At 41.7% G+C, this 17,414-nt stretch overlaps 1 protein-coding gene across 15 annotated transcripts in view; it reads left to right on the plus strand.

Annotated features, from left to right (window-relative positions):
* The window catches only part of ndst2a (N-deacetylase/N-sulfotransferase (heparan glucosaminyl) 2a), a 163,242-nt gene that overhangs the window by 21,107 nt on the left and 124,721 nt on the right, over positions 1–17,414 (plus strand). The window lies entirely within an intron of this gene.

A 17,414-nucleotide genomic window follows, 5' to 3' on the forward strand; every position in this document is an offset into this window, starting at 1 on the left:
TTATTTTACAAAAGGAGTTGTTTAACCTCTTACATCTAGATGTTCCGCTAGCGGAACACCGCTCCAATATCCAATGATGTGGCGTGAATTAAAGTCCTCAAAAATCATATGTTTGAAAAATTGAAGTTTTTGGATTTTTATCCAGCCGTGAAAATATAATAATAGTAGTGATTTATTTCAGCTTTTATTTCTTCCATCACATTCCCAGTGGGTCAGCAGTTTACATACACTCAATTAGTATTTGGTAGGATTGCCTTACAATTGTTTAACTTGGGTGAAACGTTTTGGGTAGACTTCCACAAGCTTCCCACAATAAGTTGGGTGAATTTTGGCCCATTCCTCCTGACAGAACTGGTGTAACTGAGTCAGGTTTGTAGGCCTCCTTGCTAGCACATGCTTTTTCAGTTCTGCCCACAAATGTTCTATGGGATTGAGGTCAGGGCTTTGTGATGGCCACTCCAATACATTGACTTTGTAGTCCTTAAGCCATTTTGTCACAACTTTGGAAGTATGCTTGGGGTCATTGTCCATTTGGAAGACCCATTTGCGACCAAGCTTTAACTTCCTGACTGATGTCTTGAGATGTTGCTTCAATATATCCACATGATTTTCCTGCCTCATGATGCCATCTATTTTGTGAAGTGCACCAGTCCTTCCTGCAGCAAAGCATCCCCACAACATGATGCTGCCACCCCTGTGCTTCACGGTTGGGATGGTGTTCTTTGGCTTGCAAGCATCCCCCTTTTTCCTCCAAACATAACTATGGTCATTATGGCCAAACAGTTCTATTTTTGTTTCATCAAACTAGAGGACATTTCTCCAAAAAGTACAAATCTTTGACCCCATGTGCAGTTGCAAACCGTAGTCTGGCTTTTTTATGGCGGTTTTGGAGTAGTGGCTTCTTCCTTGCTGAGCGGCCTTTCAGGTTATGTCGATATAGGACTCGTTTTACTGTGGATATAGATACTTTTGTACCTGTTTCCTCCAGCATCTTCACAAGGTCCTTTGCTGTTGTTTTGGATTGATTTGCACTTTTCACACCAAAGTACGTTCACCTCTAGGAGACAGAATGCATCTCCTTCATGAGCAGTATGACGGCTGCGTGGTCCCATGGTGTTTATACTTGCGTACTATTGTTTGTACAGATGAATCTGGTACCTTCAGGCGTTTGGAAATTGCTCCCAAGGATGAACCAGACTTGTGGAGGTCTTGGCTGATTTCTTTTGATTTTCCCATGATGTCAAGCAAAGAGGCACTGAGTTTGAAGGTAGGCTTTGAAATACATCCACAGGTACACCTCTAATTGACTCAAATTATGTGATCTATTCCTTTTATTCCAGTTTTTATTCCTGCACTCATCTTTCACCCAATGCTAAGCCCAGGGTTCAATACTGCGTCTGGTTTTACTTGGCAGGGCATGACCTTTTTTTTTTTTTATTTGTCACAAAGGTGCCAGTGGAAAAAATGTTACCTATTCATGTTAGGTTTTGGTTCACAATTTCCTTTTTTATATATTATTTTTCATTCAGGATATTTTCAAACAGTAATGTGTGATTAACTAAAAATACACCAACTTTCAGATGAGTCAACAATGGCACAGGAATGCCCTTGTCTATGTGTGTCGGGGCTCGACATACAGGGGAGGTTTTGAAAACCCTCTGAGCCAGGGGTTTGTCAGTAGCACACTGTCTACTTAGTCAGGCGCTGCCCACATTATCCAGACATACTTTAGAATGTAAAAATAATATGAATGCCAATGCATAGTGTTTTTTTTAATACATTTGAATATTTGTAGCTACTTTTTAAGTAAATACCTGCATTCAACTTGTGTAACACATTAGGTGGTAAAGAACATTTGCGTTCTTAAACTGTCTAAAATGTGCTAAATGCTCTGCATTTGTGCATTTGATTTGCCAATTTAGTAGCTAGTTGGCAATCTAGGTAAGTGGTTAGCTTCATCCAAAATCAAGCATTCGCATGGTAACAGTGGAGAATCTTCTCCTGGATCATGAGCCTTGCTGGATAATATTTGTTTTGTTCATGCAGCAAAGTAGTTTCCCAAAACAGCTGTTTGAGCCAGTCAAGTGTGATGGTTTACAAAGAACAACGAGCAAAATGGGAGCTTCATGAGGTGAGTCACCCCTGCAGCGCAACTTAAGTGAGGTGATCACGTTACACTTGTATAAAATTCACTATTAATGTTTGCCAGCAATATATATCTTAACTATTTGTCATCTATATTTGTCATCTAAGATGTGCCTCATAAATTCTCTCCAGCTGGGTTTTGCTAACTTGCTAATGTTAGCTAAGTGGCTAATGCGAGCTTGCAAGATCAAGCTTCTTGGGAACGGCAGCAGATACAATGCCCTCCTGGATTAAGGTCCCTGCTGCCTAATATTTGTTCTGTGCATGATGCAAACTGCGTTTTGAGATACTTCCATAACTTTGAGCTGGGTGGTCTATCCTAGTATGAAATGTTAGCATTTACCTAGCATCCGCTATGAGAATTCCTTAGTAATTGTTAGAATTCTGGTATGTGTCGTTTTGTGGGCCTTTTCATGAAAAAAATAAAAATAAAATATAGGCCTTTTTGCACGGTAATACCGTATATCCCGGGACAGGCACGGTATGGACATCTGGATACCGGCCAACGCTAGTGATAATGTATACTTTTTTGCATACATTTTGGGGGAGGATGTATTTTTCTTCTATAGGCTATTACAGCAATTATAAAATGTAAGTCCTTATATTAAGTGCTTAAAGAAGTCCTTGAATTTGTCTTGCCTATGTATGAACCCTGTATAGAATGCTTGCTCAGCCCACAGCATGTGATTTTATCTTTCATTTATCGAAACTATGCATCATCCACTTTCCTGTCAGATCATTTTATTTTTCATTCGGGCTAGTAACTTTTCAGTTGGTACTGGCCCAGTGTGCCACTGGAAAATGTATCTGAATGTCGAGCCCTGCTGTGTGTGGTGCGCCTAGGGCCTACCAAGCCAGAATCCTAGGTGATGAAACAGCAGCTGCTTGCAAATTGCATGTCCAGAAAAATACAAAAAAACAGCAATACAAATTATCATAACTTACACGAGTGCCTTTCTAATGAAATGGTAATTGACCGTGTTGTAGTAGTGAATCGTGCTTGCATGCCTTTGTGGTGCAGAGGTCCCTCAACCAGAGCAATCACAGTCCTGTGTCCTATGAGAAAATAAGTAGCCTGTTGTGTTCCTCTGCATGGAACAAAGACCTCATTTTGTTTTTGAGGACTACCCATGTTTGGTCTACGTAGTTCTCTGGGAAAAGACATTTTAGAGCATTTACATTTATTAATCGGCATTCCATTGATTGAGATTTTTTTTAATTGACACAAATGGAATTCACTGGGGTTGTCAATATGTAATGGCTCATGGAAAATAGAGCTTCATTTTGTGAAATAATAGTCAAAAAAGGAAATGTCTCTACCTTGTAATTATTCTGAAAAATGTAGGCAAACTGTAAGGGCCAGCACAAACAATAGTTTTTGAGTAGCATGTTGAATGGGTGAAAAAGACAACCCCAGGTTTGAATTCAGTGGAAGGTATGCTGTAAGAACAGGTGGCTTGCTTTAATGAGCCCTGAATGCTTGAGAGGCACCTCCTTGCCTCTGTAGACTGGCTGTTCATGGCTGGATATTTTGGATGGTTAATTACATATAGAACATGTGGGAGAGCTGTAAAGCATGTGTGGATTACTGTGAGGCTTTCTTTACAGCCCGTCTATCTACATCTGTTTGCCGCTCCGTGAGAAATGGTCTGTCGGGCTTCACTGACCCTCATTAGGAACATGGCGCTTTTAAGTCCCTGCGTCTTTTCTGCTTGATCTCAGACAAATGCCACTTTATTTTTATTTTTACCCATGCTCTTTGAAGATGACGCTACTTAAAGGGAGCCATTTTGGTGACCTGTTTCTGCGGAGCTCACAGAGAAGCTGACTATTTATTTCTGCAGTTTTGTTTACCCAACATTAATGACATCCTCTGACTACATTGTCAACACATATTAACTGTCAAGCTTCAGAATGTCCTTTTAAAATGTGCATTTCCATTACCATCCATGGCGTGAGGTAAGTTCTCTTCATCTTTCTTATTTTTTTCTTCCTCAATATGAGGAAATGAAGCCATGGAGCCAAATATAAACACAGGGTACTTAGATGAGTCATGCTGTGATATATATATTTTTTACTGGATAAAAAAAAAAATCCTACACTTTTTAAAAAATGGTCTTTTAATTGCTGGTTTCAGTTTAGCAGTAATAATGGCCATACGTTGTTGAGAAGCTCTTTTCAAATGTCTGCCACATAGAAGTGTTACTATTGTTTGATTCGCTGGGCTTTCTTTTCTTAGTAGGTAGGCTGTCTCTGTCGTGGTGCAGAAGAGGCGGCGCTAATCGCCGTCACCGTAATGAGTCATGTTCTTGTAAACATGTTCTTCAGTTGACATGTCTAGGCTATTCAGTCTGTCACTGAATCAGTCTTTTCACAGAAGTTTTGCAATGTTGATCGAACCTCCTGTAACAATTGAGAAACCGCTTTACAAAGATGCTTTGAATGCTGATTTCTTACATTTGAAAACAAAACTTTTTGTTCATCCTATGTAAATAATATTGGTGGAATAATTACTGGTATGATATGTTGGTAAATGCCAAAAATAGGCTAAAATTGGCTGGTAATATTGTTCAACATGTACATCAGCCTGGTTCTACCATCAACACACTCCTTACCCTCAGTTTTATTTGTCAAGTTAGCTTTCACATGACGTTCTTTCACACAACAAGGACAAACAATTCTAGTGGGACTCAATGTGACGATCAATGTGTTATTTTCTTTCCCATTATAACAGCAACACCTTTCTCTGCTCTTGTCGCGTTGTGTGTTTGCTTTTTATATCCACTGCTTCCGACCCTGCGAGTGCTGCGATTTTACAGTTAGCGGTGTTGAAGGGTTTGCAGCTGTTCGGTCCCTGTGGAACTCTCTGGCTTGATTGAAAGGCTCCCTGGATAAGACACCCTCTCTCTTATACTCCACACCCCTCTCTCTTATACTCCACACCCCTCTCTCTTATACTCCACAGCCCTCTCTCTTATACTCCACAGCCCTCTCTCTCATACTCCACAGCCCTCTCTCTTATACTCCACACCCCTCTCTCTTATACTCCACACCCCTCTCTCTTATACTCCACACCCCTCTCTCTCATACTCCACACCCCTCTCTCTTATACTCCACAGCCCTCTCTCTTATACTCCACACCCCTCTCTCTCATACTCCACACCCCTCTCTCTTATACTCCACAGCCCTCTCTCTCATACTCCACAGCCCTCTCTCTTATACTCCACAGCCCTCTCTCTCATACTCCACAGCCCTCTCTCTTATACTCCACAGCCCTCTCTCTTATACTCCACACCCCTCTCTCTTATACTCCACACCCCTCTCTCTTATACTCCACAGCCCCTCTCTCTTATACTCCACAGCCCTCTCTCTTATACTCCACAGCCCTCTCTCTTATACTCCACACCCCTCTCTCTTATACTCCACAGCCCTCTCTCTTATACTCCACAGCCCTCTCTCTTATACTCCACAGCCCTCTCTCTCATACTCCACAGCCCTCTCTCTTATACTCCACAGCCCTCTCTCTTATACTCCACAGCCCTCTCTCTTATACTCCACAGCCCTCTCTCTTATACTCCACAGCCCTCTCTCTTATACTCCACAGCCCTCTCTCTTATACTCCACAGCCCTCTCTCTTATACTCCACAGCCCTCTCTCTCATACTCCACACCCCTCTCTCTTATACTCCACACCCCTCTCTCTCATACTCCACACCCCTCTCTCTCATACTCCACAGCCCTCTCTCTTATACTCCACAGCCCTCTCTCTTATACTCCACAGCCCTCTCTCTTATACTCCACAGCCCTCTCTCTTATACTCCACAGCCCTCTCTCTTATACTCCACAGCCCTCTCTCTTATACTCCACAGCCCTCTCTCTTATACTCCACAGCCCTCTCTCTTATACTCCACAGCCCTCTCTCTTATACTCCACAGCCCTCTCTCTTATACTCCACAGCCCTCTCTCTTATACTCCACAGCCCTCTCTCTTATACTCCACAGCCCCTCTCTCTTATACTCCACAGCCCTCTCTCTTATACTCCACAGCCCTCTCTCTTATACTCCACAGCCCCTCTCTCTTATACTCCACAGCCCTCTCTCTTATACTCCACAGCCCTCTCTCTTATACTCCACAGCCCTCTCTCTTATACTCCACAGCCCTCTCTCTTATACTCCACAGCCCTCTCTCTTATACTCCACACCCCTCTCTCTTATACTCCACAGCCCTCTCTCTTATACTCCACAGCCCTCTCTCTCATACTCCACACCCCTCTCTCTTATACTCCACAGCCCTCTCTCTCATACTCCACAGCCCTCTCTCTTATACTCCACACCCCTCTCTCTTATACTCCACAGCCCTCTCTCTTGCTCCAGCCTCGGTCAACCTCCCATAAGAGAGGAGCCCAGATAGCAGCTGGACTAGAACCCCAGGAGTGAAGATGAGCACTGTTCTACTGTATAATTAATGACCTTTCTCCCTAAAACAGCTTTGTAGCCTTTTGGGCTCTCTCGTGGAAGAAGTGACTGGTATTGGAATGTAATCATGGATGTGCTACCTCCCCTATAATCTCTGGGAAATTGTTTTGTGTGGGGAAATTTGTGTGGCATTCATACACCCACCCATCCTTGTCTCTTTTCTGTGCCTCTTTCTCTCACTTTTGTGTCCCTCTTCTTTTTTTCCTTCCTTTTCTTTTTTATCTCTGTCTCTCGGTTCCACATGGTGGCTGTGGTCCGTCCTGGCATTTTCCAGTGAATGGGCACAGTATGGAGCTCTGCTCTGCGCTGCCTCTCTCCGCCTCACCGCCACTGTGCTGCACAGTCATTGCATAGTAATTTCTACCCTTTAAAAAACACAAGCTGATAGAAAGACATTTATTCCTTTATCTTGTACATATGGTTTCCCATTCTTTGACACATGCATACAGTATCTTTCTCTCGTGTCTTCTAGCAGCTCTTTTCTATATCAGTCAACAATGCATGCATATGCATGCACGCACACACACCTGCAGGCACATCAAATGAACACAGCCAGGTGCTTTGTAGGCTGACCTCAGCAGCTGCTTGGGCTGGCCAGGCTGAGGAGGGTAGAGAGTGATGGGTGCCAGAGAAACAAGCAGGGCCTTCATTACCCTACATGAGCACAAACCTTAATGACTAATTGATTGGGTTGTAATGGCCTGCTGCATTACTGCGGAGCCCAGGCCCTGTTGCCTTGGCAGCTCCAGGTCTGTTGTCGTTAATGGACTGCAGCCTCACCGAACCTCAACCCTTCCAGGGCTCAGCTGAGCATACCCCTGCCTGATCTAGAGATGTTTTGTTTGCACAGAAAGACTTGTGTTTCTTTAAAGATGAGCTTCTCTGTCTCTGGCTTCCCACAGTGACCACTGGAGTGTAGCTCTGCCTTCCCCACAGTTAAGTAATGGGGAAATCCAGTCTGGTTAAAGGGATACTTTGCGATTTTGACAACCTTCATAGATAAAGGGCATCATTGCCAAAGTCCCGAAGTATCCCTTTCATTTGGTCAGCATTGCAGTGCATTTGTCTGTTTCGTCACTTCAGTTACTGTGGTCTGACGTTTTCAGAGGCTTCTTTAACCCATACTAGATTGACTCGTATGGTGTTTCCATAGCATCGTATGATAGCAGCAGTGTAATTACCAAACTGTGCTGGGAAAAGTGAGGTCATAGATTTGAATGTAAGTCACCTACTATTAACGGATGAGTGTGTTAATGAATCTTGTCTTGTGCAAACCCTACACACACCTTTGTCATCTCCCTTGTTTAATTCTCTGTCCCCTGACAATGGCTGTTCCATTAATTAGGGCTTTGTAAACAAATGGGATTTGCACTCTTCCTGTGCCTATGCAAGAGTACTTCATGTGTGTGCATGTGTTGTGTGTGTACCTACTGAAACTGTGTATTTACATGTAGGCCTAATGTTGTCATTATTATTCTGGTAAATCAGCCTTTTTGGCATGAGTAACATTTACAGTTTGTTCACCTGTGAATCTCTGAGATTAGATGAGCAGGTAATGAAATGTCCTGTTTGTGTGGACGTTTAATTACTAGCCATGCAAGCAAGTATATTTTTTTGTGTACATTAGAAACATTCAGAGATTACTGCTTATTTTATTGTTTGTACACCGTTTAGCCTATATACGCAGTCAATATTTTATTAACTCTGTAATATTCAGAAGTGAGAACCAAGCCTATAAGCAATTGCTTTTCAGCATGAAATTCATGCTTGTCTGTTGAATGGGTGGTTATGGTGAATTTGAAAATTCCACTATTGGCTAAAGACAAAAGGGGAGAAAGTAAATTTAGTCTGGCTAGAGATGTCTGCGAGGAGAATTGCCATCAATTTAGATTCCCTTTCCCTCTAGAGGCTCAGCCAATGGAAAAGTTCTGGAACTCTCCCTTATTACCCAGACTGGAGTTGAGAGAGAGGTTGTGGAGGTGCTGGTTATGTGCCTGGGGTCGCTGACTTCTTTGTGGTCTGGCATTTTTCCATAGGAAGTCAAATCACTTGGCTAGCGCTAGCCTTTGCCATGTCCCCAACAATCAGATGTTGCGGTTTTCAGGGAAATGGAAAACGAGCCTGTGACGCGACTTCCGTTTTTTGGATGTTAACAAGGGAACACTTTGCTCCTCCACATTTACTGGATTGGTTGAACAGTGCAGAAGACAACCTCCCCCGACCCATTATTTTTTTTCTTCTTCTTCTCGGCAAGACCAGTATGTAGGAAATCAAGTTTCATCCGTTTATTTTTCCTCCTGCGTTAGGTTAGGCTAGCGCAGAGGGGTGAATGGAAATCGACTGTGGAAAATCACCAGCTCCTTTTGTAGGCCACGATCACTTGCATGACTCCCTTCACTCTTAAGACCACTGATATGACTTAGCTTGTTTGCTAAACATGTGTAGTTCTACATTTAAATGTTAGATGCACTTCCCTAGATTTAATTGCCTGTCCACCAAACCCATGTTTTGAATAATTGTCTCTGTAATCAGATATTAGCTTGTTTTTTCCAAGTGTTGTACACCACCTCACTCCCCTGGTACTTCCGCCTCGCTCTCTGGAATCCTGTTATCGTAGTCTAATCATATTTATTAATGGAATCAGGCCCTCCATGCTGATCCCCTGACTAGCTGGAATCATGCGTTCATAATGGAGTCTGTTTATAAACGGCCAGGAGAAGGAATCCATCTTGCAGGTGAATTCCCATAGTGGCACTCTACTCAGTATTCCATTAAGGCCCCAGACCAGCTGCTCATTTAAACTGGACTCCTGATAGAGATGTGTTTGTGTGTGTTCTGCTGATTCAAGCTCCCTTGAGTGCCACACATTTCACACACAGCCCTGGCCCGGCATCCTGTGTGGGTTTTAAATTTTTTTTTATTTTGCTCTCGGGTGTGCACATCTGCTCGCTCACATCTGTACTTTGTCGCGCTGAATTTGTGTGTGTGTGTGTGTGTGTCACAGAAAGAACCTCTAACCCATTTGGCTTATACTCCTGGGTGTCTGTCTGTGTAGTCTGTACACAGGCCTACTGTATTTCAATGTGTATCTGCGGCTGACTGATTTCACATCCTCTTGTGCTCCTGTGGCATCTGGATCTCTCCTCCATTGTCTGAGCAGCAGTGGGAGAGTGTCTCTTTCTGCCTGAAGCCCCACCAGTACAAATGGGACTTTGTCCGGTTCACACACATGCTTAGCCTTGCATTGAAGCAGTGAGCGTATTGGGTTCCCCAGCGTATTCTCCTCTTGGAGGGCCTGTCGTCTCCTCAGGTTAAGCCAGTCTGTTTCTTCCATCCATACTAGAGAGTGAGTTATATTACAGTGGGCGCAGGCCAGGCCAGGACGGGCTGTCATCACCCCTCCATCCCCACCCTGGGATTAGTCTGCAGTTGGTTGTGTTGTGTGTTGGCAGCATCCCCCTCCACGGGAGGCATGGCAGTACTACCCAGACGGCTACGGACGCTGCCACTGCCTGCAGGACAGGGATTCTACATTGTCCCTCTCACAGAGTGATGATTTGGGATCCAAATGGAATTTGTCATCTGTTTTTAGCTTTTCAAAAACAGAATTTGGATAATAGATAATGGGGAACCATTCAAAGTCTTTGTTCTCCCTCCATCAAAGCAACAGTAATATGCTGTGTTTAATTGTCTCAGCAGGGGAGAAATCAATCTAGAACACATCTATAAAAAGGCTTTTATTTCCATAGAGATAGAAGCATCTCATGTGTGATAATATGTAGCCTAGGATACTAGTACCGAGCGATTTAGTGTTTTTTGAGGTAGTTTCGTGTTCAATTTATCTATATATATTTTTTTTCAATGTTTTGAAAAAAATGACATTAAATGTACTATTCTTTGTGGTTTGAATGCTGTAACGCAGAATAAAACAATTAAGTCCCATGATGGTAATAACTGTCCATTACCGCTTACCACTTATTAACCATTTATTTACTTTAGTAAACTACTTACTCTCTGGGCTAGGCGGGACGAAATCGTCCCACCTACGCAACAGCCAGTGTAATCCCGTGGCGCGATTTTCAAATACCTTAGAAATGCTATAACTTCAATTTCTCAAACATATGACTATTTTACAGCATTTTAAAGACATGACTCTCCTTTATCTAACCACACTGTCCGATTTCAAAAAGGCTTTACAGCGAAAGCAAAACATTAGATTATGTCAGTAGAGTACCAAGCCAGAAATAATCAGACACCCATTTTTCAAGCTAGCATATAATGTCACAAAAACCCAGAAGACGGCTAAATGCAGCACTAACCTTTGATGATCTTCATCAGATGACACACCTAGGACATTATGTTATACAATACATGCATGTTTTGTTCAATCAAGTTCATATTTATATCAAAAAACTGCTTTTTACATTAGCATGTGAAGTTCAGAACTAGCATACTTCCGGGGAATTTGCTAACAATTTACTAAATTACTCACGATAAACGTTCACAAAAAGCATAACAATTATTTTAAGAATTATAGATGCAGAACTCCTCTATGCACTCGATGTGTCCGATTTTAAAATAGCTTTTTGGTGAAAGCACATTTTGCAATATTCTAAGTACATAGCCCAGCCATCACGGGCTAGCTATTTAGACATCCGGCAAGTTTAGCACTCACCTATATCAGATTTACTATTATAAAAGTTTGATTACCTTTTGTTGTCTTCGTCAGAATGCACTCCCAGGACTGCTACTTCAATAACAAATGTTGGTTTGGTCCAAAATAATCCATTGTTGTATCCAAATAGCGGCGTTTTGTTCGTGCGTCCCAGACACTATCCGAAAGGGTAAATCAGGGTCGTGCGCATGGCGCAATTCGTGACAAAAAAATTCTAAATATTCCATTACCGTACTTCGAAGCATGTCAACCGCTGTTTAAAATCAATTTTTATGCAATTTATCTCGTAAAAAAGCGATAATATTCCGACCGGGAATCTCCTTTTCGGCAAACAGAGGAAAAATCACAAAGACTGGGGCGGCCAGGGCACGCGCCTAAGCCCACAGTCCCTTGATCGGCCACTTGAGAAAGGCGATAATGTGTTTCAGCCTGGGGCTGGGATGACGACATTCTGTTTTTTCCCGGGCTCTGAGCGCCCATGGAAGACGTAGGAAGTGTCACGTTAGAGCAGAGATCCTTAGTAAAAGATAGAGATGGCAAAGAAGTTCAAGAAATGGTCAGACAGGCCACTTCCTGTAAAGGAATCTTTCAGGTTTTGACCTGCCATTTGAGTTCTGTTATACTCACAGACACCATTCAAACAGTTTTAGAAACTTTGGAGTGTTTTCTACCCAAAGCCAATAATTATATGCATATTCTAGTTACTGGGCAGGAGTAGTAACCAGATTAAATCGGGTACGTTTTTTATCCAGCCGTGAAAATACTGCCCCCTAGCCATAACAGGTTAAGCACCAGCTGTCAGAGCAGCTCACAGATTACTGCACCTGTACATAGCCCATCTATACTTGAGCCCAAACTACCTCTCTTCCCCTACTGTATTTATTTATTTATTTATTTTGCTCCTTTGCACCCCATTATTTCTATTTCTACTTTGTACTTTCTTCCACTGCAAATATACCATTCCAGTGTTTTACTTGCTATATTGTATGTACTTCGCCACCATGGCCTTTTTTTTGCCTTTACCTCCCTTATCTCACCTCATTTGCTCACATTGTATATAGACTTATTTTTCTACTGTATTATTGACTGTATGTTTGTTTTACTCCATGTGTAACTCTGTGTTGTTGTATGTGTCAAACTGCTTTGCTTTATCTTGGCCAGGTCGCAATTGTAAATGAGAACTTGTTCTCAACTTGCCTACCTGGTTAAATAAAGGTGAAATAAAAATAAAATAAATCTCTAGAGCTGCTGCATGTGCTGTCTGACAATTAGCATTTTAGTAGTTTTTCAAAGTAAGTAAGGCATACTTTTGTCACCGCTATCAATCACTTAGATCATGTATTTTCAGATAAAGATGCCTCGCGAAGCAACTGCTCTCTATCCCTCTCGATCACAAGTCTTCGGTCTCTTCTCTCCCTCTCTGTCTGCCCCACACAGACTGGACAAGTAGATGCACAGTGAATTACCACGTTTGCTGTTTTCTGCTCTAAACTGTGTAGGACATTGGCCTGTTGCAAACTACAACTTCCTGCTATATCGCGCAGTTCGGACTTGATCTGATTTCTCTCTAGAGAAACTGCACGCTGAGCTTACAGGAAAAAATCCAGAACAAAATGAAATTCAAATAATTGACCTGACATGGTCAATTGGTTTAAAAAATGACCAACATTTTGCTTAATCGCTCAGCACTACTACACAGCCACTGTATATAAGGTGTATATCAAGCTTTCTGCTATGTAGGAAGCAGCATTCGGGCTACATCTCTCTTTCCTATACATACAGTGAAGGTCTTTCCCCCCTGCTCCTACTTACACTTTATTCATGGAAGTCCATGAAGCAGTAGATTGAGTTGTGGGTGTGTATACAATTATCATAGAAATGACATTGAGGCAGCAGTGGGCCTACTGGCTGTAGCCAGATATGATTGAAACTGGGAGATGGAGTGTTTGCCCGGGTGGATGTCGCAAACACTCCGTGAAACACTTTTCTTTTTAATGATGTTGCCACATTTGGAAAGGGCATCTGAGGTGCTGCCTTTTTTTTGTGTGTGTTTTTAAAATATGTAGACCTACATGCTGTAATTCGCCATCCAGTGGTTCCTTGTGTCTTTTTGCTCTGGATGAGGTCCACAGTTGGGGGAAGTCTCAGGAGAGTGGTTTTGGTTCTGCTCGGAGTGCTCTCTCCCTAAAAACGAGACGGACACTGCGACAAAGCCTTTCACTAGCTCACAGAACTGGTCTTTTGTGTGTGGCTATCGATCTAATGCCTTTTATCTACTTGCCTAAGAGTTGAGAGGGGAGTGGTAACACACACACACTCTCTGCAGTCCAGGTGGATTCCATGGAGACCAGACTTTCCTAAGGCCCTCAGTGCTGCAGTGCGCTTTGGCAACCTGTTCCAGCCAGGAATAACTCCAATCTCATTGCCCTCTCTCTCTCTCCAATGCCTTATGAAAAAAGTATTATTTGATTGAAGTTCTGCATTGTGCTAATTGTCCGCAACCAGCCCCCTTGGCAGAGAAGAGCGTCTGCTCTAATTTAAGTGTGGTGATTCTCCTCGCCCTGCTCTTAGCAGGCAGTTCAATACAGCAGCCTCTCCGCTCTCACAGGTACCAGGGAGTCACACAGAAGAGAACATGCACCAATGGAGCCTGTGCTGTGTTCCCAGAGTGCAGTGGCTTGACTTTGCATGTATGAGCATTCTTATTCATACTCTCTGGCTGTCATGATTTAACTTATTTCTTTGTAGCAGTGGAACACACTGCAGCTTTAAGTGCTGTGACTCACTGTCAGATATACATGCAGAGAACATTAGAGGTCGACCGATTTTATGATTTTTCAACGCCGGTTATTGGAGGACCAAAAAAAGCATTATTTTTAAATAATATAATTATTTATTTTTATTTTATATATATATATACAAAAAATTGTTGTTGCAATAATGACAATTACAACAATACTGAATGAACAATGAAGACTTTTTATTTTAACTTAATATAATACTTAAATAAAATCCATTTTGTCTCAAATAAATAATGAAACATGTTTAAATAATGCAAAAACACAGTGTTGGAGAAGAAAGTAAAAGTGCAATATGTGCCATGTAAAAAGCTAACGTTTAAGTTCCTTGCTCAAAACATGAGAACATATGAGAGCTGGTGGTTCCTTTTAACACGAGTCTTCAATATTCCCAGTTAAGAAGTTTTGGTTGTAGTTATCATAGGACTATTTCTCTCTATACCATTTGTATATCATATACCTTTGACTATTGGATGTTCTTATAGGCACTTTAGTATTGCCAGCCTAATCTCGGGAGTTGATAGGCTTGAAGTCATAAACAGCGCTGTGCTTCAAGCATTGTTAAGAGTTGCTGTATGAATGAATGCTTACAAGCCTGCTGCTGCCTACCACCGCTCAGACTGCACTATCAAATCATAGACTAAATTATAATAAACACACAGAAATACGAGCCGTAGGTCATTAATATGGTCAAATCCGGAAACTATCATTTACAAAAAAAACGTTTATTCTTTCAGTGAAATACGGAACCGTTCCGTATTTTACCTAACGGGTGGCATCCCTAAGTCTAAATATTCCTGTTACATTGCACAACCTTCAATGTTATGTCATAATTCTGTCAAATTAATTACGGTCTCTGTTAGGAAGAAATGGTCTTTACACAGTTCGCAGCTAACCAGGTGACCCAAACTGCTGCATATACGGGGCGGCAGGGTAGCCTAGTGGGTAGAGCGTTGGGCTAGTACAGATATGTACAATGTACAGATATGTCGTTCAGGGGCAGAACGACATATCTGCACAAGGCAGTTAACCCACTGTTCCTAGGCCGTCATTGTAAATAAGAATGTGTTCTTAACTGACTTGCCTAGTTAAATAAAGGTAAAATTAAATATACCCTGACTCTGCTTGCACTGAAAGCAAGAGAAGTGACAAAACTTCCCTAGTTAATATTGCCTGCTAACATGAATTTCTTTTAACTACATATGCAGGTTTAAAAATATATACATGTGTATTGATTTTAATAAAGCCATTGATGTTTATGGTTAGGTACATTGGTGCAACGACGGTGCTTTTTTTGCGAATGCGCTTGTTAAATCATCACCCATTTGGCGAAGTAGGCTGTGTTTTGATGAGAAATTAACAGGCACCGCATTGATTATATGCAACGCAGGACAAGCTAGTTAAACTAGTAATATCATCAACCATGTGTAGTTAATCACTAGTTGTGTTGATTCTTTTGTTTTTTATAAGATAAGTTTAATGCTTGCAAGCAATTTACCTTGGCTCCTTACTGCACTCACGTAACAGGTGGTCAGTCTGTCACGCAGTCTCCTCGTGGAGTACAATGTAATCGGCCGATTACCGATTGATTTATATATATATATTTTTTTAAATTTTTTTATGAAAACTTGAAATCGGTCCTAATTAATCAGCCATGCCGATTTAATCGGTCGACCTCTAGTATGGAGCAGAGCTTAAATGTTATGGAGGATGGCTCATTAGCTGTTGAAAAATATTCTAGAGATTTATGAGAGACCTACTGAACTCGAGTTTTATTATAGATAATTGGCACTCCATAAGATGAGATACACTTTTGTCTATGTGGAGATGACTGCAAAAGTTGGTGGGCTGTACAGTGTTAGTGATGTTGTGTGTGAGAGAACACAGTGGAGGATGCTGACTGTTCTTTCTCCTGAAAGATATACTACAAAGCAGGATCAACGAGTTAGCCAGCTAACTTTGATAAACAACCAGAAATAACAGTTGATGTTCTGGTTCGTCAAGAAAGCTAAACGTAGATACTGTACCGTATGTGTTCGGTTGTTGAGTCAATTAGACCATGCCCGTTTCAAGCTTGTCTTTCTAAAAAACAAAAGTTATTTTAGAATATTCTGGCAAGTTAGCTGGCTAATTCCTTGATCTTGCTTTGTAATATACCACTCTAGTCTGATCCAGAAGCATGAGTCATCTAGCAGGCTGTAGGCAGAGCTCAGCCACACACACACACGACTCATAGGGCTGAGCGATATATCACATACATTCAAATGAATGTTTGTCGAGATCGTTGTGGAAGAACTTGACTGGCCTGCACAGAGCCCTGACCTCAACCCTATAGAACACCTTTGGGATGAATTGGAATGCCGTCTGTGTGCCAGGGCTAATCGCCCAACATCAGTGCCCGACCTCACTAATGCTCTTGTGGCTGAATGGAAGCAAGTCCCTGCAGAAATGTTCTGACATCTAGTGGAAAACCTTCCCAGAAGAGTGGAGGCTGTTATAGCAGCAAAGGAGGGGGTGGTTGTTGTTGTTGTTAAGGGCCTTGTTCAAGGCCACAACAGCAGGAAATGCTGTATATTATAATACATGGGATCAGAGACCAGCAGCCTTCCATTGTCAATACCAGTGATAATAATGAATTTTATTTTGGGAAGTGGTTCCTTGCATCATACAACACAATTTTCAGTCACCTTTTTGCCCATGATCAGTGGTGGAAAAAGTACCCAATTGTCATACTTGAGTAAAAGTCAAGATACCTTAATAGAAAATGACTCAAGTAAAAATCACCCAGTACTATACCACTTGAGTAAAAGTCTAAGTATTGGTTTTAAATATACTTGAGTATAAATGATTTTAAATTGCTTATATTAAGCAAACCAGACAGCACATTTTTTAAATATCATTTACTGATAGCCAGGGGCACACCACAACACGCAGACAATTTACAAATTAAGCATTTGTGTTTAATAATCCGCCAGCATTTGTATTTATTAGGGATACCCATTAGCTGTTGCCAAGGCAGCAGATACTCTTCCTGGTGACCAAACACATTAAGTCACTTACATATAAAACAGTACATCATATAACATTATTACACCACTTTATATCTGCAATACAAAATGCATAATACCACCATACAACAATATTACAATGTACGTGTGTGTAGAGTGCGTGTGCTAGCGCTTGTATGCGTGTGTCTGTACCTTTTTTGTTTCTTCACAGTCCCCGCTGTTCCATAAGGGGTATTTTTACCTTTTTATATATCTGATTCTACAGCTTGCATCAGTTACCTGATGTGGAATAGAGTTCCATGTAGTCATGGCTG

Source organism: Salmo salar, chromosome ssa18, assembly GCF_905237065.1.
Source record: "Salmo salar chromosome ssa18, Ssal_v3.1, whole genome shotgun sequence".
Taxonomy (NCBI): Eukaryota; Metazoa; Chordata; class Actinopteri; order Salmoniformes; family Salmonidae; genus Salmo; species Salmo salar.